The sequence below is a fragment of the Armigeres subalbatus genome, chromosome 1 (assembly GCF_024139115.2).
Source record: "Armigeres subalbatus isolate Guangzhou_Male chromosome 1, GZ_Asu_2, whole genome shotgun sequence".
NCBI classification, from domain to species: Eukaryota; Metazoa; Arthropoda; class Insecta; order Diptera; family Culicidae; genus Armigeres; species Armigeres subalbatus.
Genome location: NC_085139.1, coordinates 90,043,141 through 90,068,895, shown reverse-complemented (window position 1 = coordinate 90,068,895; position 25,755 = coordinate 90,043,141). Strand labels below are relative to the sequence as shown.

Sequence of the window (25,755 nt, the reverse complement as noted above, 5' to 3'; positions counted from 1 at the left end):
GAGTTTCCAACTTCTATGATTAAAGTTGTGACTCTTACGAACAAATTCGTCTTTTTTAGAAATTAGATCTGGTAGCTTAAGACTGCAGAATTGTGCTCGCATTCCCTTGAAATGTTTATCTAGAATATTAGAGCACAATTTTGCAATATTAGGTGGGGCAAAGATTCCATTTGTTAGTTTGTGAGATAAATGAGCTTTAAGAATATTCAATAGTTGTTCTTCGGTATATTCCTCCTGGTGGAATACGTGTCTACTATAACCTGAAAAGATAAAATAATAAATGTGAGGGGACTTTCTTCTATTATTGGTAATATTAATGATGAGCTGATTTCTAAATTTATTTATGATGTCCGGCCCGTATATAGGATCGTTTTCATGTACTTCGTTTTCTAAAATGGTTTGTAAATTTATTTCAGATTCATCCACGCGAGGTATTCGAGATAATCCATCGGCTACCACGTTTTGTTTTCCTTTCTTGTAAACCAATTGGAAATCGAATTGCTCCAGATATAACCGTTGACGAGTTACTCGTCCTGTTGCATCTGTTAATTTAATTTCCTTCGTCAATGGCTCATGGTCCGTGTAAATAGTAAAACTTCTACCATACAAATATAATCGAAATTTCTTTGCAGCGAAATAGTTCTTTCGCAGTTGCGGAATACTTTTCCTCTGCTTTTGTCAGTGTTCGCGAAAGGTACGCAATTGGTCTTTCGTGTCCATCTACCATTTGCGTCAGTACTGCGCCGATAGCATAGTTTGATGCGTCGGTAGTTAGTATGAACGGTTCGTTAAAGTCTGGATAACTCAAGAGTAGTGTTGTACTCATGATATCCTTTAACTTAGCGAAGGCAGATTCATATTCAGGATTGGTAGTAATTGATTTATTCTTGCCACGAAGTTGGCTAGTCATTGGTTTTGCAATTTTTGCAAATCCTGGTACAAATCTTCTGTAATAATAGATTGTTCCGAGAAACGACTTTAGTTCTTTAGATGTTTTTGGGAGAGGCCAATTTTTAATTGCCTCAACTTTCTTTGGGTTCGGTTTCACCCCGTATGTAGAGACAACGTGTCCAAGGAATTCTACTTCCTTACGAAGAAATTCAGACTTATCGCATTGTACCTTAAGGTTAGCATCTTTAAGGGTTTGTAAGATTTTCTGAATGTCCTTCATATGTTCATCTAAAGATGTTGAAAAGATGATGATGTCGTCCATATATACGAAACATCTTATCCCCAGATGTTTCCGTAGAACAGCATCCATAAAACGTTGGAATGTCGCGGGCGCATTCTTCAACCCGAACGGCATTCTCAAAAATTCGTATTTTTCTATTGTCGACATTAAATGCCGTCTTTGGAATATCAGTTGGTTCCTCCTCTACCTGGTGAAAACCGCTGACTAAGTCGAGTACAGAAAAGTACTGTGCTTTTCCGAGGCGATCCAAAATCTTGCTGATCTCGGGTATAGGATATCTTTCTGCTGGTGTGAATTTATCAAATTTCCTTACAACTACGCGATATTTCTTTATACCTGAATTATCCGTTGTCTTTGGGACCATCCAAATCGGGGATGTCCATGGAGAAGAAGATTCTCTTATGATTTCAGTATCTAACATTTTCTGGATTTGTTCACTTACCTTTTCCCATTGATGGTATGGGTACTTGTAAGTTCGTTGGTGAATGGGGTTACTTTCACCGGTTTCTATTTTGTGCTTTACTTGATGGGTGAAATCCAATTTCTGTCCACCATGAAAGAAAACACTCCTGAAAGGGCGAAAAGTTTTGATTAATAATTCGACCTCTTCTTTATTTGAATGTTCTGCAGGGAAGTTAAGGTGCGGATAGGTTTCATGCTGGTTAAGAATAAAACGTTCATTCTCAAAAGGTTTTAATCTCTCCAGTTTGGCTTGTCTAGTAGTAAACAAGTATACAGTGGCATAAAGGCGCATAAAGGCCAGGTCGTAATGTGACACCTGTCGTCAAATTAATTTCTTCCTCAATGAGAAATGCCCCGTCTGCAGTAGTCGGTATCTCTATGAGGGTTTCCGTTTGTTCCTGAAAGTTCATGGAACTTGGGTAGTATTTATCTAAAGGATATTTTATATTTCCAATCGAAAGTTCATGGCTACCGGTATCGATTTTGGCATTCATAGTAGCCAAATTTTCATATCCGATAAGACCGTCGAAAAAGTTATGGAATTTGAATACGTGGTACGGTAGAGTTTTATCAAAGCTTCTAGGAAACATATTGACATGCAATACTTTATCAATAATAAATGTACCATTTTGATTAGTCACTATTGCGGGTCGATTGGTTTCCTGGCACTTTAACACATGCTCCGGATTAATGTACGATTTATTCGCTCCAGTGTCTATCAAGAAATTCAATATCCCTTTATTAGACTTGTAGCGAATAAACGGTATAAAATTGTTTACGTTGTTTGGAGATCGTCTTCCTCTAAGTGAAAATTTGACACGTTGGGTTGCATCGTTCTACCTTGCACATTGTCATCGTCATCGTCGTCGTCATCGTTATCTACGTCTACTTCGTTCGCGTGGAACTCTGATTTAAATTGTTGTTTTTGCATCGGATTCCTATATGGGGGTTTCGAATTTGTATGCTGCTTAGGGGAGCTACTCGAGGGGCCGTTGCTTTTGTTGGGAAATTTGTTGAATTGAGATTTCGCGGGTCTAGATCTAATTTCCGCGTTCTGGTTTATACACACTGACTCGTATGCATCTTCTAAGGTTTTAGGCTTGGATAATCTAATGATAGCGGATAAAGGTTCTCCGATATTGTCAAGATATCGAGTAACGGTTAGTATATCTATGATTTCCTTTCCTGTGATGGGATTGGAATTCAAGTTAGATTTAAGTCTTGTGTTAATCTCCTTGCATTCGTTAAAGAACTTCAGGTGACTTTTATCACTTTTCTTAATGTTAAACAGTGTCGACACATTTGTCGCAAAGTCAAATCGATCACCGTATTGTTCTAACAGGATCTGTTTGATACCACCAATGGTATTAGGATCGCCATTTGCGCATACAATCGCACGAGCGTCTCCTCTGATTTTATTTTTAATCGCTCTAATATACATAGAGCTTAGTGCTGGCCCCCTTTATCTTGAACATTTCATATAGCTCGTCTACTTCCCGTAGCCAGCTTGAAAGTTCCTTTTTACTACCGGAGAACTCCGATAGGTTCTTGATGGGATCGGGGATAGTAAATTTACTACTGTTCCCCGATGTCATCAATGCCTTGTTGCTCAATTTCAGCCTTCAGCGCCTCCATCTCTGACTGCCTGGTCTCTGGCATTGTTTTAGTGAATTATTTTATAAAAGATAATAAAAATGAGTTACTCACGTAAATGATATCCATGGTTTGATGTTCACGTTGTTACAGGTTCGCGTGCGACGGGATTTTTACCACTTTTTAAACACCTCACGATTCCACTTCTGACACCACTAATGGGAATCGTGATACGGATTCACTTTTTAAAAAAGACTTAGTAACTCTAAAACACTTCTATTAATAATACTAACACAATACAGCACCACCGGTGATTGTCCAAAGATGCCAAAGGAAAGAGAATGCACCACGCGTTCGCGGGTTATTTATAATGGATAAACTGCTGATCTAGCAGTTTGGGTCGTCCACGTTGTCTGACTGTAATTGGTGCACCTGAGTGGCACGATGTTCCGATGTTTCCATAACGCACCTTTTTCCGAAAGACATTTCGCGGAATGTACCTTTTCACAGAAAGTCATTCCGCGGAATGCCATTTGGCGGTATTCTTTTTCCGAAAGACATTTCGCGGAATGTACCTTTTCACCGAAAGTCGTTCCGCAGAATGCCATTTGGCGGTATTCAGTTAGAATAATTATCACCCGAAACCGACCCGTACACAAGATTTTTTGTATTCGTTAACTCGTACTTAACCCGAACACGACGTAATTTAATTATTTAAGTCCACACTAAAGTTTTGCCCGGAAAATTAAAACTAGATTTTTTCTGGTTCTTTTTAAATCGAAAAAAATGTAAGCTCAAACAACGAACAAGTCTAACAATTAACAAAACTGAATAAAATAATAATCAGTATTTCATTTCTTGAACCAGTACCCGACCAGGACCCGATTTTTTTAACTCACAAACCCGTACCCGACCCGAACCCGATATTGTACAAATTTTTCAAACCCGAATCCAACTCAAACTCGTCGGGTTCCGGTTCAAAACCCGAAACCCGAACATCTCTAGTCTGTCCCGTGTAAGACGAAAGGAGTTGATAATGTCTTCTTTAAAAGAACGCGTCTGCCCGGTATAAGGCGAAGGGGAGAGTAACGTCTACTTCAAATGAATGTATCTGCTTGGTATAAGGCATAAGGAGTTGACAATGCCTTCTTTAAAAGAACGTGTCTGTCCCGTGTAAGGCGAAAGGAGTTGATAATGCCTTCTTTGAATGGATGCGTCTGTCCGGTATAAGGCGAAAGGAGGTGTAATGCTTTCTTCAAGTGGACGCATCTGCCCGGTATAAGGCGAAGAGAAGGGTAATGCCTTCTTTAAATGGATGCATCTGCCCGGTATAAGGCAAAAGGGGTTGATAATGCCTTCTTCAAAAGATTGCGTCTGTCCGATGTAAAGTGAAGGCAAGGGTAACGCCTGCTTTAAAAGGATGTATCTGCTCAGTATAAGGCGAAAGAAGTTGATAATACCTTCTTTGAATGGATGCGTCTGCCCGGTATAAGGCGAAAGGAGTTGATAAAACCTTCTTTAAAAGAACGAATCTACCCGGTTCAAGGGGAAGAAATAAGCAATGCCTTCTTTCAATGGTAGCGCTTCAATGGTAGACGATACCATTTCTCGATATTAGGCAAAAGGAAGAAATAAATGATTATTCATAAAAACGTCTATCCGCAATAAAGTAAAAATAGGAGATAATCCGTTCATAATATCTGGCCCGTCTGCCAGATATAATAAAAGATTTGTAAGAGACAATTTAAATTTTGAAAACTTCTTCTACATATTCTGGGAGGCGTTTCTTATGCATGTAACTTGGCTTAGCAGGTAAGCAGGTAAAAATTGTGGAAGTGTTGAATAAACACTAAGCTATTATTATCAATATTCCGCGAAACGGTGCATTCCGCGAAATGGTACATTCCGCCAAAAGTCATTCGGCGAAAAGGTACAAACCGCCAAATGTCGTACCGCGAAAAGTTACAAACCGCCAATTGTTATTCCGCGAAATAGCTTTCGGTGAAATGTTATACAATCACTCTGCTCTATTGGTAGCACTTTAGTCAATAAATATCGACGCTTTCCGTAAAATTTGATTCTAGGTAAATTGTATCGTAATACATTCGGAAATGACTGAACATTTGAAAAAATCGGTTCATTCAATTTTTAAAACCGCTGTATCTCAGAAACGGCAGCACTTAGAAAAAAAATCGTGTCCCTTTTCGAATGACAATGTTACGTATTTTCATGAAATCTAGCTGAAAAAAATATAAAAATTTGTAGCAATTGTAAAAAGCTACTTATTTTCGTGACGTCATTCGGTGACAGATCTTCAGTGCGCAAAACATTTAACAACCCACCACTCGGTGGAGGCGCGTGGTACCTTATTTCGAAAGTGCAAGCCAACAGTCTCGTTGACTGCGCATAGTGGCGAAGTGCCGAACAGAAGCAGCGAGCTTACTCGCCAGCGTGAGGCTGATACACTAGTGCGTGGTATTTGTTGCGCGAAAATAGTGTTTTCTCGATTCGAGCGTACTCGCCCGTGGCAGTTGGCGACGCGACTAAATTACACTAAATAGAATTGCCTCCCAAGCTTAGCCTACTCAATAGTCAACCTCACCATCTCGATTCATACTAGCCGTCGACTACCTCGGTTTGTGACCACGGAAAACGCATAGAGACCGCTCAAACTTTTTAGATTTTATTTATTTATTTTCATACTAAGGCCGGAGTGGTTAGTGCAGTGCATACAAGTCTTTTCCATTCAATTTGGTCCATGGCTGCAAGTCGCCAACCACGCAGTTTGCGGATGTTCCGCAAATTGTCCTCCACCTGATCGATCCACCTTGCTCGTTGCCACCCCGCCTTATTGTTCCCGTCAGATCGTTGCAACGCGTTGTAGAGAACCATTTTTACCGGATTACTTCAGCTACCTGGCCCACCGCAGTCTTCCACGCAGTCCCACCGCAGATTTTCACGATGTGAATGATTGATGGTATTACGCATTGCAAGAAAAATTGGGAATCCTAGAAAATCCAAAGCGCCTCCAATGAATATTTTCGTGGTTTTTTATCAAAGGCAGCTAATGCAAAATTTGTGATGTTTTGTTTATATTTATATCCATGACATTTCTATATTCAATTCAATGTGGAAAAAAACAAGGACGAAGGACTATGCCCGAGATGCTCAACAACCCTTCCCTTAGTCACTGCGAGTTGTGGAACTTGCCTAGGACGTGGTTGGGTTTTAACAGAGAGTTCTTGTAAATTGCAATGAAAAGCTGCTTGTATCAGCAGGGGGGACCTGGCAGAACGATCGTTTGCCGTTCGAAGCGCACTGGTCCAAATCATGGTGTTTGGATCGTGAGAATATTTATAGGCCCGACACAATGGCCTCCCGGCAAGAAAGAATTACTGTCCAGTTTCAATTAGCCGCCTTTAAAACCAATCATTATGAACAAAATCTTTTAGGGCATGAAACTGTGTGACATTCTTCTAAATTCGATATTTCTTTGTTTAACTGGCTTGAGCACTGAGCCACTACATATTAGGGACCAGTCCTATACACTTCGGGTTAGTTGACACCGACAGGATGCTAATGATCAGTCCTTACATGTTATGTAAGCTTGTAAACACGCCAAGCAACTTTCTGGGATTCATGACAGTTGCTTTGGTATCATGTTCAATCCAACGCACACTATGTATGATTTGTTCTATGCGGGGATTGCCTTCTGCGCGTTATTTCCGCGAAGCTATCCAAATTTTTCTTTTTCTTCGTAATACCAATATGAATACACTACGAGGTGCTCCAACCTGCTAAGTTTGTGTGAGAGAAGAAGGCGGGTGTGAAAAATTCATTTTCAGTGCAAAACGACAACAAACCGGCTGGCTCTCCCATACTAAAATCCAAGATGGCTGAATCGTGAATTTGGCAGATTGGAACACCTAGTGGTGTATTCATCTTGGATGGTACTGCCAAGAGCGGATGCAACTCGTGATTCATTCGCCACCTCCACGTACCGTCCGCCATCTACACCCCATCATAGAAGGGACGCAGCATTTCCTGCCATGACGCGTCTCCGAATCTCTCTGCTGGTATCGTTAAAGGAGAACACCAGTGAGCCCAAGTACACAATTTCTTCAACAACCTCGATTTCGTCACCACTGATACAAACTCGTGGTGCGTAGATTATATTGTACTCTCTCTTGAGCCTCTTCCTATCATGTATATCGTCTTCAACGTGTGGATGACTAGTCCAATCCGTTTAGTTTCCCTCTTCAGTCTGATGTAGGCTTCCTCCATCTTCTCAAAGTTACATGCAATAATACCAATGTCGTCGGCGAAACCAAATAGCTGAACCGACTTCGTGAAATTCGTACCTCTCGTGTCAATCCCTGCCCATCGAATTACCCCCTCCAAAGCGATGTTGAATATCAGACACGAAAGACCATCACCTTTCTGTAACTCTCTGCGTGTTTCAAAATTACTCGAGAATGCCCCTGCAACTCGGACTATGCACCGCGTTGCCTTGATCAACCGTATCAGTTTATCCGGAAATCCGCGTTCGTGCATTAGCTGCCATAGCTGGTCCCGATCGATTGTATTAGTGTAGCTCTGAAGTCGATGAATAGATGATGTGTGGGCACGTTGTATTTGCGACATTTCTGTAATATCTGATGTACGACAAATACCTGATCTGTCGTAGAAGGTTTCGCCTATAAATCCTGCCTAGTACTGCCCACGAACTCTCTTGCGTTCAGCAATAATGGAGTCGCGCGGTAGTTGCTACAATCCAGCTTTTCGCTCTTTTTGCATATGGGATACACGACACCTTCTATCCACTCATGCTTCAAACCCTCACTCCTCAAACATTGGTAATTACCCACTTCAGCTACAGAGCCAGTGCCTCACCACCGTGTTTAAACGGCTTTCCTGACAGTGGGTAACCCCATGGTTCTTTGTTGTTTTTCAATCGGTTGATCTACTCCTGGATTTCCTGGAGATCTGGAAGACGTATGTCCTGCGCGCATGCTCCCAGATTCATTATCATACCGCCACCAATGTCTACCACATTGACATTCAGAGGCTCTTCGTAGTGCTGCCGGCACCTTTGAACCACCTCACGCTCGTTCGTAAGAAGATTCCCGTTTTTGTCCTTACATATATCGGGCTGTGGCACGTGGCCTTACGTGAACGGTTTAACGTCTCATAGAACTTTCGTGCGTTATAAGCGCGGTACAGTTGCTTTGTCTCTTCACGGTCACGATCTTCCTGTTTGCGCTTTTTCCTCCGAAGAATCGAGATTTGTGTGTGCGGTGTTGCAGCAATCTCGCCCATGCTGCATTGTTCTGTTCCTCTAACTGATCACATTCGCCGTCATACCAGTCGTTTCTCTGATCCGGGGGCACCGTGCCTAGTGCAGCGGTTGCGGTGCTTCTGATGGCCGACTGAATATCTTTCCAGCCATCTTCAAGAGAAGCTGCGCCTAGCTTCCAGTTCCAGCTGCTGCGCTTAGTTTTGGGCTAGTCTACCGTCTTGTAGCCGCCCAATGCTTCTTCAGCAGATATGTACGTTGATATTTCCTCATACGAAAATCATGATTGAAATTGAGATAATCGTTATCGATGCTAAAGCAACGAGCAGCTGTCATCTTTTTATTCTATGCTTGCTGCGACGCAACAAAGCCGATATAAAAAAAGATGACAGTTATTCGTTGCTTCTAAAGATGGGAGGCAAAATTTATTTGAATTCTGGACAGTTTCAACTTAAACACTCCCAGGCTGATGCCCTAATGATGGTTCGGTTTATGCGGTAGAAAAGTAAGTGCCAGCAGTTTCTAAATCAATCGCAGCGGGGTATCAAATTTGACATTTCCAGCGAAAATTCAATTTAACATTTAAATTATCACCTTTCAAACTTTCATACTGGTTGAAACTGAAACCAACAAGCAACGATTATCATTCCATTCGGTGCAGCATGAAGTCTACCCAGTCAACACAAAGCTGCTATGTGACAATGTGCAAGTTTTGTGAAAGTACGTTTTGTGATCTCTAAAGTTCAGCATTCGACATTTGCATGTCAAAAAAAATTAAATGAATTCAAATGCTTCCCTAGTTTTTTTTTCTCAGCGCATTTTCTCATTAATAATAGCTCCCAATTCCCATGCCACCACCCATATCAAACGCAAACCCACGCTTACCAAATTTGTATCCCGTATAGTTTTTCTTCCTCTGCACCAGACATCGTCCAAGTCTACCAGATGTAGCGGCATTTCAACAATTTCCTCTCCGGTTGTTTTCAAATATATTTTCCCACAGCCAAGAAGTGGCTGCCATCAGAGTGCAGAAAATGCGACAAAGGTAAATTATTAAAAAACCGGAGAACCCATTCTGGAATTACCACAGATGCTGCTGCTGCCCCGGGGGTTTAGAGACCAACATGTATGCCATTTCCCTAACACTTTGCTCTGATGATGCTGCTACTGCTGCTGCTGTAGCCAGGAAATCGAGGTTTGGGTACACGACGGTAGTTCGGAAAAGGTGCTTCTGTGCCTCGACTCGTTCTCGACTGAATAAATCACTCGATGCGGTAGGAAAAGGGTCGGACGGGTTGAGACACGAATCAAGTGAATTGCGTGGGTTCGCACAGGAAACGAAACTCTCATTCGTATAGCTCAAACTGTGAAATCCCCAATAGGAAACAAGGCTCTATTTTTAAGCAATTGGCGTCTTCTCACATTCTGGTTAATGAATGATTTATATACAACTGGACTTTTCTATGAAAAGTTCTGAAAAATTCATGTAAGTCACTCATTCATTGGAATAACTTGTCCCTTGGCGGTCAAACGAACTTTCTACGGTATCCCACAAATTTGGCCACGTTTCTTTCAGCTCGGGTTCGCAGTTCTGCTTTTTTACAGACGATTTGTCCGGCTGGAACTTTCCACCGGCGCGCGGGAAAGCTGGGTTGAACTTGGAATCGACGCGGCAGCTGTTTTCAATGGGGAGAACAATGTCGACAAGCTCAAAGCGCGGCGAACCACGGGAACAGACAGGCAGACGTCAGCTGTGTGCAAAAGTGCGCTCAATTGCTCCGGCAGCTTTCGGACAAAGGATTTGTTTTCCCGTTTGAATGCCCAGCGGGGTTTCGACTGCGAGAGTACATTTGGAACAATTCGCTGGGTTTCCATGGTGTCTAGTTGAATCTTTTTTAAGTTACCGTGAAAGGTAACTTGTGGAAAATTCCGACACATTGCAGATGCGATGACTCCGCACGGCCTTTAACCGAATAAGGAGTGATTATATTTTTTTTTATTGTTTTGATTCGACATTTTGTTCAACAAGACTGCATTTCATTTTTGAAAAATAATGACATGGTATATTTTTCTGAAAGAGGGTTTTGTATAAAAAGATTTAAAATGCATATTCATATTAGCACATTGGTTCTAAATTTTAAAAAGGGAAAACAATCAAGGAGAGGAATCATGCCTCATATAAAAGAAATTAGATCAAAAGAGATATTATGGGAGAGGAATACCTACCACCCTCCATAAAGAAAATAAATTGTATTACAGCAGTCATTTGTAAACAAAGAGAGAACATGCATGACATGTTTTTATAGTTATATCCGATCAAGGAAGTTAAATATAAGTTAAAACTTCACCCACTACGTACGTCAATTTGAAAGTGATATCTTAAAGTACACTTTCAACTCATTAGGTAGGGGTAATGTGACGATCCCAACTACTCAAATTTCTTTAGAGGGATTCGTCACAGTCTTTTAATCGGAAATGGTTAAGCAGATCCGCAAACTTGTACTTTGAAATGTTGATATTTAATCGACCTCGCTTATGCTTATTGAGCAAAATATGGTCGGCTTAAAATATTTATATAATTGAGAGAATAATCAATAAGTTTAGCATAGCTTAGCTTTGACTGACTACACATATCTTTACACATACACATATCTCCGTGATTGACCAGAAAAATTGCACGAAGAAATCAACTGAATGATAGACTGGGATTGTTCAAGCATTCTCAGTGTGAAAATTTCAGTGACTCAAATATTCAAATGATAAATAACGGCGCCGGCTACGACTTTGTAGCCAGTTAGGATGAGGGAAGGAATATTAGTAGGTGATCTTTGCTATTCGAAGACCGTGGTTACCTCTGCGTCTTCACAAAAACCACAGGAAGGATTATTAGTTTGCCGGTAGGCATCGTTGGATCTGGATTCAAGCTGATAAGCGATGCGACCATGTCATTTTCAACACAATTTTAACTATGATTCGGCCGCACAAATCAGAACAAACTAACTACCTGCACACCGAGCAGGAACAAGATCAAACGCGTATCAATTGATTTACTTCTCGATCGCACAAAGCACAACGAAACCAGAGCGTTCGAAGTGTCGATGAACCGAGCATGAATACTCTTCACCATGCATGCCCCGTCGATTGCTTCACAAATAGTGGAGTCCCTGTAGAGGAATATAAACCTATGGTGCAGTGTGAAATCTTATGCGTGATAAATTGTGGAACCAGTGGCGTAGCCACGGGGGTGGTTTTGGACATAAAACCCCCCCAGAGACAACATTTTTGAGAAGATTTTTTTTTCGAACCCTCAAATAAAAAAAATGTTCAGAAACCACCCCACGCCCCAAACCCATTGTCTGGCTACGCCACTGTGTGGAACAGTGTTGGTTTTGTTCACGTCCAGTGATGAGTCATATCAAATGTATTGGAGTTCATATATCGAGAAGAAACTCTCCACGCATCCAGGAAAAGCTTCACTCATTTACAGAGGCAGCTTCCCTCGCTCTCAAAGAAAGCTTTCTTTGCTTCCAAAGAAAGCTTCTCTCACTTCCAGAGCAAATTGTCTCTTTTCTAGATAAAGAAAACTTCAATTCCAAAGGAAACTTTCCTCATGTCCAGTGAATGCTTTTATCGCCTTCAATGCAAGTTTTTCTCGATCCGAAGTTTCCGAAGAAATGTTTGTTTTTGCTTTCAGAACAAGCTGCCTTTGTATTTTTTATTCTTTATTTCCCCGAATTTTGAAGTAACTTCAGTTCTTCACTAGGAATTCCTTTGCTACCAAAACAAACTTTCTTCACTTCTAGAGAAGGCTTTCTTCGCTTCTAGAGACACCATTTCTTATTTTTAGAGCAAGCTTTCTTCGCTTCATTGTTTTTCTTTATTTCCGAATGAGGCTCTCTTCGTTTCTAATAAAAGCTTTGTTAGCTTTCTTCGGTCGCAAATGAAGCTTTTTCCGCTTCCAGTGGAGGCTCTCTTCAGTTTCAGTGGAAGCTTTCGTCGCATACAGAGGACACTTTCTTCGCTTTCAAAGAAAGCTTTCTACGCCTTTAGATTAAGTTTCCTCATAAAGAGGTCCTTGATTCTTCAGAAAACTTTCTTCGCTTTCAGAGCATGCTTTTTTGCTTCCAGATGATGCATTCATGATAACTGAAGAAACTTTCCTTGCTCACAGTGGAAGTTTTTATTGCTTACAGTAAAAGTTTTTAATCGAAGCTTTCTTCGCTTCTAGTGAAAGTTTTCTTTGCTCCCAGAGGAAGCTTCCTATACTTCTAAAGAAAGCTTTCCTCGTTTCCACAGGAGGGTTTTTTTTTTTGCTTCAAGCAGGTTGGCATAAAAAATAGTATTTTCGCTTCCACTGGAAGCTTACTAAGCTTCCAAAGGAAAAAGTTTTGCTTCCAGAAGTATATTTTATCACCACCAAAGGAGACTTTCTTCGCTTTCAGATAAAAGTATCTTTGCTTCCAATGGAAGTTTTCTCCGCTCCAAATGGAAGCTTTTTTCGGTTCTAGTGGAAGCTATCTTCACTCCCAATGGAACCTTTTTTTTTTGCTCTCAGTGAAAGGTTCCTTCGCTTCATTCCAGTGGAAGCTTTCTTCGTTTCCCGAGGAGACTTTTTTCGCTTCAAAAAGATGCTTTTTTTTGCTTAATAAGTAAGTTTTTTCGCTTTCAGTGGAAGCTTTCTTCACAAGCAAAGGAAACCATTTTTACTTCTTGAATAAACTTTTTTCACCTCCAGTGGAAGCTTTCTTTGCTAGAGTGTTCAATCTTGCTTTCTCAGGAAGCTTTCTACACTTCCAGTGGGAGCTTTCCATGACTTTCCTTTACCATGAGATTTCCTTTACGTCCAGTTGTAGCTTTCTCTGCTTCTAGTGCGAAGCTGCCAGTAGAAGTTTTTTACGCTTCCAGAGGAAACTTCTTTTGTTTGCACGGCAAGCTTTCTTCGCTTTCCAAAAAAAAAACTTTGCTTTCATTGAAAGCTTTCCTTGCTTCCAGAGGAAATTTATTAACACGTACGTCCCCAACCCCCATTTTACGACAAAACTCAAAATTCAAAACCATGCAGCTCAGCCAATTTCTAACGGATTTTCAAGCAATCTTCTGGAATCGATCACAAAATTCCTATAGTTTTAGGAACCGAGGTCAATTTTTGTGCAATGGCCATGGTTCCGGAGATATTCCGGGGAGTACTGGGGTTACCTCCCTCCCGGAAAAAATGGTCACTGGCAGATCGGCTTCGAAATCCATCGTGCGACATGTCAAACTTCATGATTTTGCAAAACAAGTACACTGGAGTATACTTCGGCGACTTTCGATCGAATTGGCCACCCTCCGGGTGCTTCCAGGGCCTGGTTCCCTTGGGGAAGTGGCCAATATTCGTCCAATCTTGGAACCCATCTTGCGACATGTCAAACTTCGTGATTGTGCAAAACAAGTACACTGGAGTACACTTCGGCGACTTTCGATCGAATTGGCCACCCTCCGGGTGGTTCCAGGGCCTGGTTCCCTTGGGGAAGTGGCCAATATCCGTTCAATCTTGGAACCCATCTTGCGGCATGTCAAACTTCATAATTTTGCAAAACAAGTACACTGGAGTACATTTCGGCGATTTTCGATCGAATTGGCCACCCTCCGGGTGCTTCCAGGGCCTGGTTCCCTTGAGGAAGTGGCCAATTTTCGTTGAATCTTGGAATCCATCTTGCGACATGTCAAACTTTATGATTTTGCAAAACAAGTACAATGGAGTAAATTTCGGCGATTTTCGATCGAATTGGCCACCCTCCGGGTGCTTCCAGGGCCTGGTTCCCTTGGGGAAGTGGCCAATATCCGTTCAATCTTGGAACCCATCTTGCGGCATGTCAAACTTCATGATTTTGCAAAACAAGTACACTGGAGTACATTTCGGCGATTTTCGATCGAATTGGCCACCCTCCGGGTGCTTCCAGGGCCTGGTTCCCTTGGGGAAGTGGCCAATATCCGTTCAATCTTGGAACCCATCTTGCGGCATGTCAAACTTCATGATTTTGCAAAACAAGTACACTGGAGTACATTTCGACGATTTTCGATCGAATTGGCCACCCTCCGGGTACTTCCAGGGCCTGGTTCCCTTGCGGAAGTGGCCAATATCCGTTCAATCTTGGAATTGATCTTGCGACATATCAAGCTTCATGATTTTGCAAAACAAGTACACTGGAGTACATTTCGGCGATTTTCGATCGAATTAGCTACCCTCTGGGTGCTTCCAGGGCCTGGTTCCCTTGGGGAAGTGGCCAATATCCGTTCAATCTTGGAACTGATCTTGCGACATGTCAAACTTCATGATTTTGCAAAACAAGTACACTGGAGTACATTTCGGCGATTTTCGATCGAATTAGCTACCCTCCGGGTGCTTCCAGGGCCTGGTTCCCTTGGGGAAGTGGCCAATTTTCGTTGAATCTTGGAATCCATTCTGCGACATGTCAAACTTCATGATTTTGCAAAACAAGTACAATGGAGTAAATTTCGGCGATTTTCGATAGAATTGGCCACCCTCCGGGTACTTCCAGGCCCTGGTTCCCTTGGGGAAGTCGCCAATATTCGTCCAATCTTGGAACCCATCTTGCGACATGTCAAACTTCATGATTTTGCAAAACAAGTAAACTGGAATCCATTTCGGTAGTTTTCGATCGGATTGGCCACCTTCCGGGTACTTCCATGCGCTGATTGATATTTTACCGGCGGTGGTCTGATAGATCATTTGCAGCCAGTGGCGGCATCACGCCTTTGGTGATTGGCGGCGGCGTGGTTCGGTGTGAACCAGGTTCAAGCGCCAAAATTTCTTCAGAAGTATCTCCAGGAATTCTTCCAGAAGTTCCTCTACGAGTGTTTTCAGAAGATCGTCTAGAAATTTCTTTGGACATTCCTCCAGATATTTCTCCATAAGTGCCTCTGGAAAATTCTTCCAGATACTCCTCCCGGATTTCGTCTGGAAGTTCCTTTAGGAAGCTTTTCCAAGAATTCCTCCAGGAATTCCTACGGAAGTTCCTCCAGGAATTCCTACGGAAGTTCCTCCAGGAATTCCTACGGAAGTTCCTCCAGGAATTCCTACGGAAGTTCCTCCAGGAATTCCTACGGAAGTTCCTCCAGGAATTCCTACGGAAGTTCCTCCAGGAATTCCTACGGAAGTTCCTCCAGGAATTCCTACGGAAGTTCCTCCAGGAATTCCTACGGAAGTTCCTCCAGGAATTCCTACGGAAGTTCCTCCAGGAATTCCTACGGAAGTTCCTCCAGGAATTCCTACGGAAGTTCCTCCAGGAATTCCTACGGAAGGTTCCTCCAGGAATTCCTACGGAAGGTTCCTCCAGGAATTCCTACGGAAGTTCCTCCAGGAATTCCTACGGAAGTTCCTCCAGGAATTCCTACGGAAGTTCCTCCAGGAATTCCTACGGAAGTTCCTCCAGGAATTCCTACGGAAGTTCCTCCAGGAATTCCTACGGAAGTTCCTCCAGGAATTCCTACGGAAGTTCCTCCAGGAATTCCTACGGAAGTTCCTCCAGGAATTCCTACGGAAGTTCCTCCAGGAATTCCTACGGAAGTTCCTCCAGGAATTCCTACGAAGTTCCAGCAGGAATTCCTACGGAGTTCCTCCAGGAATTCCTACGGAAGTTCCTCCAGGAATTCCTACGGAAGTTCCTCCAGGAATTCCTACGGAAGTTCCTCCAGGAATTCCTACGGAAGTTCCTCCAGGAATTCCTACGGAAGTTCCTCCAGGAATTCCTACGGAAGTTCCTCCAGGAATTCCTCCGGAAGTTCCTCCAGGAATTCCTACGGAAGTTCCTCCAGGAATTCCTACGGAGGTTCCTCCAGGAATTCCTACGGAAGTTCCTCCTGGAATTCCTCCGGAATTTCCTCCTGGAATTCCTCCGGAATTTCCTTCAGGAATTCCTCCGGAAGTTCCTCCAGGAATTCCACCGGAAGTTCCTCGAGGAATTCCTCCGGAAGTCTCTCCTCCGTAAGTTCCTCCAGGAATTCTTCCGGAAGTTCCTCCAGGAATTCCCCCGGAAGTTCCTCCAGGAATTCCTCCGGAAGTTCTTCCAGGAATTCCTCCGGAAATCCCTCAAGAAATTCTTTCCTTAGTTCCTCCAGGAATTCCTCCGGAAGTTCCTCCAGGAATTCATCCGGAAGTTCGTCCATGAGTTCCTCCGGAAGTTCCTCCAGGAATTACTCCGGAAGTTTCACCAGGAATTCCTCCGGAATTTCTTCCAGGAATTCCTCCGGAATTTCTTCCAGGAATTCCTCCGGAATTTCCTCCAGGAATTCCTCCGGAATTTCCTCCAGGAATTCCTCCGTAATTCCTCCAGGAATTCCTCCGTAATTTCCTGCAGGAATTCCTCCGTAATTTCCTGCAGGAATTCCTCAGTAATTTCTTGCAGGAATTCCTCCGGAATTTCCTCCAAGAATTCCTCCGAAATTTCCTTCAGGAATTCCTCCGGAATTTCCTCCAGGAATTCCTCCAGAATTTCCTCCAGGTATTCCTCCAGAATTTCCTCCAGGAATTCTTCCGAATATTTTTTCAGGAATTTTTCCGAATATTCCTCCAGTAATTCTTCCGAATTTCCTCCAGGAATTCCTCCAGAATTTCCTCCAGGAATTCTTCCGGAATTTCCTCCAGGAATTCCTCCGGAATTTCCTCCAGGAATTCCTCCGGAATTTCCTCCAGGAATTCCTCCGGAATTTCCTTCAGGAATTCCTCCGGAATTTCCTCCAAGAATTCCTCCGGAATTTCCTCCAAGAATTCCTCCGGAATTTCCTTCTGGAATTCCTCCGGAATTTCCTCCAGGAATTCCTCAAGAATTTCCTCCAGGAATTCCTCCAGAATTTCCTCCAGGAATTCCTCTAGAATTTCCTCCAGGAATTACTCCAGAATTTCCTCCAGGAATTCCTCCTGAAGTTCCTCCAGGAATTCCTCCGGAAGTTCTTTCAGAAATTCATCCAGAAGTTCTTCAAGGAACTCCTTCGGAAGTTCCTCCAGGAATTCCTCCCGAAGTTCCTCCAAAAGTTCCTCCAAAAGTTCCTCCAGTTATTCCTCCGGGAGTTTCTCCAGGAATTCCTCTGGAAGTTCCTCCGGTAATTCCTCTAGAAGTTCCTACATTTATTCCTCCGGAAGTTCCCCCAGTACTTCCTCCGGAAGTTTTTTCTAGTTATTCCTCCGGAAGTTCCTTCAGTAATTCCTCCGGAAATTCGTACCGGAAGTTCCTTCAGGAATTTCTGCCGAAGTTCCTCCGGGAATTCTTCCGGACGTTCCTTCAGGATTTATCTAATATGCTCCACCAGGAATTCCCCCGGAAATTCTTCCAGGAATTCATTCGGAAAATCCTCCAGAAATTTGGTGGTCAATTCCAGTTTCCAGAGGAATTCCTGGAGGAACTTCTGGAAGAATTCATGGAGAAACCTTCGGAGGAATTCCTGGAGATACTACCGGAGGAATTCTTGGAGGAACCCCCGGAGGAACTCCTGGAGGAACTTCCAGATAAATTCCTAGAAGAGCTTCCGGAGGAATTCCTGAAGGAACTTCCAGACGAAATCCAAGAGGAGTTTCTGGAGTAACTTCCCAGAGGCACCTACGGAGGAATGTCCAATGGAATTTCTTGACGATCTTTTAAAAAAAAACTAGTAGAGGAACTTCTGGAAGAATTCCTTGATGAATTTCTGAAGAAATTTTGGCGCTTGAACTGGTTTACGCCGATCCACTCCACCGCTGATCACTAACGGCGTGACGCCGCCGCCGCTGCCTGAAAATGATCTATCACGCCACCGCCGGTAAAATATCAATCAGCGCACAGGTCTACCTGGAAGTACCCGGAAGGTGGCCAATTCGATCGAAAATCACCGAAATGGACTTCAGTATACTTGTTTTGCAAAATCATGTAGATTGACATGTCGCAAGATGGGTTCCAAGATTGAACGGATATTGGCCACTTCCGCAAGGGAACCAGGCCCTGGAAGCACTCGGAGGGTGGCCAATTCGATCGAAAGTCGCCGAAATGTACTCCAGTGTGCTTGTTTTGCAAAATCATGAAGTTTGACATGTCGCACGATGGGTTCCAAGATTGAACGGATATTGGCCACTTCCGCAAGGGAACCAGGCCCTGGAAGCACCCGGAGGGTGGCCAATTCGATCGAAAGTAGCCGAAATGTACTCCAGTGTACTTGTTTTGCAAAATCATGAAGTTTGACATGTCGCAAGATGGGTTCCAAGATTGAACGGATATTGGCCACTTCCTCAAGGGAACCAGGCCCTGGAAGCACTCGGAGGGTGGCCAATTCGATCGAAAGTCGCCGAAATGTACTCCAGTGTACTTGTTTTGCAAAATCATGAAGTTTGACATGTCGCAAGACGGGTTCCAAGATTGAACGAATATTGGCCACTTCCCCAAGGGAACCAGGCCCTGGAAGCACCAGGAGGGTGGCCAATTCGATCGAAAGTTGCCGAAATGTACTCCAGTGTACTTGTTTTGCAAAATCATGAAGTTTGACCTGTCGCAAGATGGGTTCCAAGATTTAACGGATATTGGCCACTTCCCCAAGGGAACCAGGCCCTGGAAGCACCCGGAGGGTGGCCAATTCGATCGAAAGTCGCCGAAATGTACTCCAGTGTGCTTGTTTTGCAAAATCATGAAGTTTGACACGTCGCACGATGGGTTCCAAGATTGAACGGATATTGGCCACTTCCGCAAGGGAACCAGGCCCTGGAAGCACCCGGAGGGTGGCCAATTCGATCGAAAGTCGCCGAAATGTACTCCAGTGTACTTGTTTTGCAAAATCATGAAGTTTGATATGTCGCAAGATGGGTTCCAAGATTGAACGGATATTGGCCACTTCCCCAAGGGAACCAGGCCCTGGAAGTAGCCGGAGGGTGGCCAATTCGATCGAATGTCGCCGAAATGTACTCCAGTGTTCTTGTTTTGCAAAATCATGAAGTTTGATATGTCGCAAGATGGGTTCCAAGATTGGACGGATATTGGCCACTTCCCCAAGGGAACCAGGCCCTGGAAGCACCCGGAGGGTGGCCAATTCGATCGAAAGTCGCCGAAATGTACTCCAGTGTACTTTTTTTTCAAAATCATGAAGTTTGATATGTCGCAAGATGGGTTCCAAGATTGAACGGATATTGGCCACTTCCCCAAGGGAACCAGGCCCTGGAAGCACCCGGAGGGTGGCCAATTCGATCGAAAGTCGCCGAAATGTACTCCAGTGTGCTTGTTTTGCAAAATCATGAAGTTTGACATGTCGCAAGATGGGTTCCAAGATTGAACGGATATTGGCCACTTCCCCAAGGGAACCAGGCCCTGGAAGCACCCGGAGGGTGGCCAATTCGATCGAAAGTCGCCGAAATGTACTCCAGTGTGCTTGTTTTGCAAAATCATGAAGTTTGACATGTCGCAAGATGGGTTCCAAGATTGGACGGATATTGGCCACTTCCCCAAGGGAACCAGGCCCTGGAAGCACCCGGAGGGTGGCCAATTCGATCGAAAGTCGCCGAAATGTACTCCAGTGTACTTGTTTTGCAAAATCATGAAGTTTGACATGTCGCAAGATGGGTTCCAAGATTGAACGGATATTGGCCACTTCCCAAGGGAACCAGGCCCTGGAAGCACCCGGAGGGTGGCCAATTCGATCGAAAGTCGCCGAAATGTACTCCAGTGTACTTGTTTTGCAAAATCATGAAGTTTGATATGTCGCAAGATGGGTTCCAAGATTGAACGGATATTGGCCACTTCCCCAAGGGAACCAGGGCCTGGAAGCACCCGGAGGGTGGCCAATTCGATCGAAAGTCGTCGAAATGTACTCCAGTGTGCTTGTTTTGCAAAATCATGAAGTTTGACATGTCGCAAGATGGGTTCCAAGATTGAACGGATATTGGCCACTTCCCTAGGGAACCAGGCCCTGGAAGCACCCGGAGGGTGGCCAATTCGATCGAAAGTCGCCGAAATGTACTCCAGTGTGCTTGTTTTGCAAAATCATGAAGTTTGACATGTCGCAAGATGGGTTCCAAGATTGGACGGATATTGGCCACTTCCCCAAGGGAACCAGGCCCTGGAAGCACCCGGAGGGTGGCCAATTCGATCGAAAGTCGTTGAAATGTACTCCAGTGTACTTGTTTTGCAAAATCATGAAGTTTGACATGTCGCACGATGGATTTCGAAGTCGATCTGCCAGTGACCATTTTTTCCGGGAGGGAGGTAACCCCAGTACTCCCCGGAATATATCCGGAACCATGGCCATTGCACAAAAATTGACCTCGGTTCCTAAAACTATAGGAATTTTGTGATCGATTCCAGAAGATTGCTTGAAAATCCGTTAGAAATTGGCTGAGCAGCGTGGTTTTGAATTTTGAGTTTTGTCGTAAAATGGGGGTTGGGGACGTACGTGTTAAACTAGCTTCCAGAATAAGTTTTTTATCTTTTCTATATCAGTTCCAAAGCAAGCCTTTCTCGCTTTCAGAAAAATTCTGCGTTGCTTCAATAGAAAGCTTGTAACCTGCGCACTACTACTGATTTTGTTTTGTACCGCGGAAGCAATTTTTGAGCTTCTAGTCTAGTGTACGGAACGAAGGTATGGGTCAATTTTCTTACCATTTTGTAATCCACCTACACTAAACAACACGACAACAGAACATATCCACAACTCTTCATAGTCCATGACCTGCCAATATACCCTATTTGGCAAGATCATCGTGCCAGCGCATATGAAATGCTGCGGTGTGATAGAATCTGAATTCTGAGCTGATCCATATATCTGCAGATCAAACATACATACATGCCACCGATTAGTCGATTAAACTGTATGCCATGTGGGAGATCATCTCCAATTGCCAGCATTCTCTTGTGAAACAGCCATTGCTCTCCTTATCTGATAAAACTAAGAGATAAGAGAATGACCACTGACTACTACAACTAGGACCAACGTTATATCCCGAACGGAACTGTGATCAGATCAGTCGCTAGTTAAATTCCAAGCAGGCAATACCGATTTTGTGCTCTGTGCCTGACTAGCAGTATTTATTTTATAGTGCTACCTGACCGATAGTCATAGTGTATCAACGTGGTGCTACAGAGGGTGAGCCGAGATAGGCCGTGTAGGAGGTAAAGTGTGGTGATAATTTCATTGGCTGGGAATAATTTGCTGAATTTTGAACCTACAGCCTCAAGCCCTCACACCCCCAAACAATGCATGACGATGCATGTAGCAATGGCAGAGTAGAGTGATGGTGATTACATGAGATCGGTAAGCAAGGAAGATGAACAGTTAAATAGTTTCCGAAAATTATTCGACTGGAGTGCTAAAGTGATCATTTAATGCTGTTCCCATGCAGGCCCGTCTTTTCTATCCAAAATTCTGCATGGCGGTGGCATTCATCGCTCTGGTGGTGTGGTGACGTAGCATCCCACCATGACCACTGAATTACTGGATCTCGGAGTTGCTGGCTTCCCGCCAGTAGTCATGGACTTTCTGTTCCGGGCCAATTCTAGCAGTCTACGTGGGATACACGCACGACACGGACACCATACAGTAGGATAAGTACTAAAACTTAGAATGTAAGTACACCTAGGATATAAGTAACACTTTAATAAACATCACCTACAGTTTTGCATGTAAAATTTATACTTTTGCTTTGGAACACGATGACTCGATTCGACTTCTTTTTGTTGGTTCCGCTGTACTTATTTCGAACCAGGTTTGTAGGCAGAATTGGTAAGTGGGTCAAAGGGACCAGTATCAGTACACCTTCTTTCCACCTAATTTGTCTTCATCTCATGCGACCTCCCCCCTTCATCGGGCGGGGAGATGACAAGCTTCTTGCCAGAGGTAGCCTTATTTCACTTCCAAAGGAAGTTAAGTTCCTCTCCAGTGGAAGCTTTCTATAATTCCAGAAAAAAAACTATTTCCGCTTGTCATAAGACGAGTTTGTACAATCCCATTGAAATTCCACCACTTAATTATATCTTGACAGATACGATATATTTCCGCTTCATGGGGAGCTTTTTTCGTACCCAGGAAAAGCCTTTTTTGCTTGTAGAAAAAGCTTTCCTCGATTTCTGAGTATTGTTTCTCGCCTCCAGAGAACTGACGCTCACTTCTTCGTCTACTTAAGGTCCTTTTTTGCTTTTTGATGATGCTTTCCTAGCTCTTAGTGAAAGTTTGTATAGCTTTAAGTGAAAGTTTTCCCCATTTCAAGTTCAGACTTTTTTATTCAAGAGAAGGCTTTTTTGCTTTTAGAGGAAGCTTTCATCGCTTCCAATGGAAGCTTTCTTTGCTTCCAGAGAATGATTTGTTAAATTTGAGGTGAAGTTTCCTTCGCTTCCAGAGGATTCGTTTAAAAGTTATAACGCTTCCAGAGTAAGGTTTTGTCGCGTTCAGAAAAAACTCGTTTCACTTCTAGTGGAAGCTTGCTTTACTACCAGTGAAAGCTTTCTTCGCTTCCAAAGGAAGTTTTATTCGTTTCCCGTGGAAGAATTCTTTGCTTTTAAAGGAACATTTTTTCGGTAACAGAGGCAGTTTTTCACGTTTTCTTTTGTTCTCAGAAAAAGCTGTTTATGCTAAAGGAGAGGTTTTCTTGGCTTCCAGAGGAGGCTGTTTTCACATTTAAAGGAATCTTTTTCACTTCCAGTGAAAGCTTTCTTCACTTTTATTGGATGCTTTCTTCGTTTTCAGAGAAGGTTTTCTGTGCTTTTTGTGGAACCGTTCTTGTTTTTAATGGAAGCATTTTTCTCTTCCGTTGCGTGCTTTCTTCGCTTCCAGAGAAAGCTATCGTCATTTCCAGAGAAACCTTTTTCGCTTTCAGAAGAAGCTACCTTCGCTTCCAAAGGAAGCTTTCTTTGCTTTCAATGGAAGCTTTTTTCGCTTCCTGAGGAGGCTTTTCTCGCGTCCAGATGAGGCTTTTTTGCGTTCAAAGGAACCTTTTTCGATTATTTTGGATTTTCTTTTTGCTTCCGTTGGGTGCTTTCTTCGCTTTCAGTAGAAACTATCTTCGTTTTAGTGGAGGTTTTTTTCACTTCTCTGTGTTTTTTTCAGCATTCCAGGTGATGGCTTCTTTGTTTCCTCTGGATTTTTTTCGCTTACAGGGAAGGAATTTGTCGTTTTCAGTGGGTCTTTTATTTTCTATTATTCCAGAGGAGGCATGTTCCAGCTTTTTTTGCTTCTGTTGGAAGCTTTTTTTTGTTTCCAGGGAAAGCTTTCTTCATTTCTGAAGGAAGCTTTTTTGCTTCCGGAAGAAACTTTTTTCACTTCTGTAGAAAGCTTTCTTCCTTTCCAGATGAAGCTTCCTTCGCTTTCAGTGGAAGTTTTTTAGCTTCCAGAGAAAGCCTTTTCTGCTTCCAGAGGAGGCGTGTTTTGCTTCCAGAGGAAGCTTTTGTAGCTTTCTTTACCTACAGAGAAGCTTTTTACGCTTTCAGAGAAGGCTTCTGTCGATTCCAGAATAAACTTTTTTTCACTTCCATTAGCAGCTTTTTTTTCTCAAGGGTGGTTTTTTCACTTCCAGAAGAAACTTGTATCGATTCCAGAGGAAGCTTTTTTGCTTCTATTGGAAGCTTTTTTTTATTCCAGAAAAAAACCCTAGCAGCACAATCCAGACCAATTTGGTCGCGACAACTCAAATGTGACTGAATTCGTTTGTATAGGGGTTACAGTTACTATTGTGCAACATGTGAGCTGCTTGGGAAGCTTTCTTCACTTCGGAAGGAAGCCTTTTTGCTTATGAAGAAAACTTGTTTCTCTTCTTAAGATGGCTTCCTTCGATTCCAGCTTCATTCGCTTTCAGTGGAAGCTTTTTTAACTTCCAAAGAAGGCTTTTTCCGCTTCCAGAAAAAGGCTTCTTTATTTACTTCCATAGGAAGCTTTTGTAGCTCTCAATGCCCACAGAGAAAGCTTTTCACGCTCTCAGAGGAAGCTTTTATCGGTTCTAGAGTAAACTTTTTTCGCTTCCAGTAGAAGCTTTCATTGCTTTCAAGGAGGGAAAGAGAAAGCTTTTCTCACTTCCAGATGAAACTTTTTTTTATTCCAGTTGAAGATTTTTCGCCACATGTGGAACCTTTTGTCGAAAGATTTCTTAACTTTCAGATGAATCTTCGCATCCTGTTGAGGCTTTTTTCACTAGCACTTAAAGTTTTCTTTGCATTCAAAGAAAGCTTTAGTCGCTGCCTTTGGAAGTTGTTTCGCTTTAAAAGAGGTTTTTTCTTACTATCTGTGGACGCCTTTCTCGCGTTCAGAGGAATGTTTTTTCGCCTCCTGTGGAAGTTTTTTCATGTTTCCTGAGGAAGATTTTTACCTCCTCATGGTGTCTTTTTTCACTTACTGTTGACTCCGGACAAGAAAAAGGTTCTGAGGTCTGATAGCAGTTTATTAAACGCTTCAAAACTAGAATAATACAAGGGGTATGAGACAGTATACTTAATTTATATTGGGGGGGACTTACATTTCAGTGACCTTTTTAGTTTTATGAGTCCAGAACCAACTGTTACGTATGCCTTGTAGGATACTGTGAACTAGATATAGATGTAAGAAATCGTTCTAGATCTAATGATTTACACAGCTTACTTCAGATGTACTTTGTCTCAACTAACTAGCACTGCGAAAACTATATATACTGCGAGTGGGCTTATTGCCTGGTGGGAGAGTAAACAGTATTATACTATATATAGGATCGTTGATATAAATGCATATTACGCGTTAGATAATAATTCACTACCTTTTAAATTTCACTTTAGGTTGCACAGTAGCAATAACTTTCAAATAATAATATAAAGTCCAACTAATTAGGAATGCCCCACGTTATTTCATAACATGCCTCGTCACGACGATGACATTCAAGTGTCGCATACGATGTAGACCGGCAGCAATCCATCTGACATTGCATTGTCAAGTTACAAATTGTCCGGGATGCCAGTTGCGTTCTCGCGTTGCAACACTTACAGAAGAACCTTTTTTTGCTATCGGATGGTTTCTTTGCTGCATTCTTCATTTTCAGAAAGAAAAACTTCTTTGCTTCTACAGAAAGCTTTCCCCGCTTCCAGATAAAACTTTTAATGCTTCCTGAGGAAGCTTCTCTCGCTCTCAGTGAAAGTTTTTTTTTTCTATCGCGTTCAGTGGGAGTTTTTCTGGCTTCCAGCGAAATCTTCTTCCAAAGCTTCTTCAAACTTCTATGATTTTTCCCTGTTTCTAGTGGAAGCATTCTACG

General features: G+C 42.8%; 1 protein-coding gene and 1 long non-coding RNA gene across 2 annotated transcripts in view; both read left to right on the top strand.

Annotated features, from left to right (window-relative positions):
- The window catches only part of LOC134221953 (uncharacterized), a 396,732-nt gene that overhangs the window by 233,326 nt on the left and 137,651 nt on the right, over positions 1-25,755 (top strand). The window lies entirely within an intron of this gene.
- Positions 21,523-22,180, top strand: LOC134221890 (uncharacterized). The gene is made up of 3 exons (XR_009982389.1): positions 21,523-21,664; positions 21,724-21,806; positions 21,895-22,180. It is a non-coding gene; the product is annotated as an uncharacterized LOC134221890 (long non-coding RNA).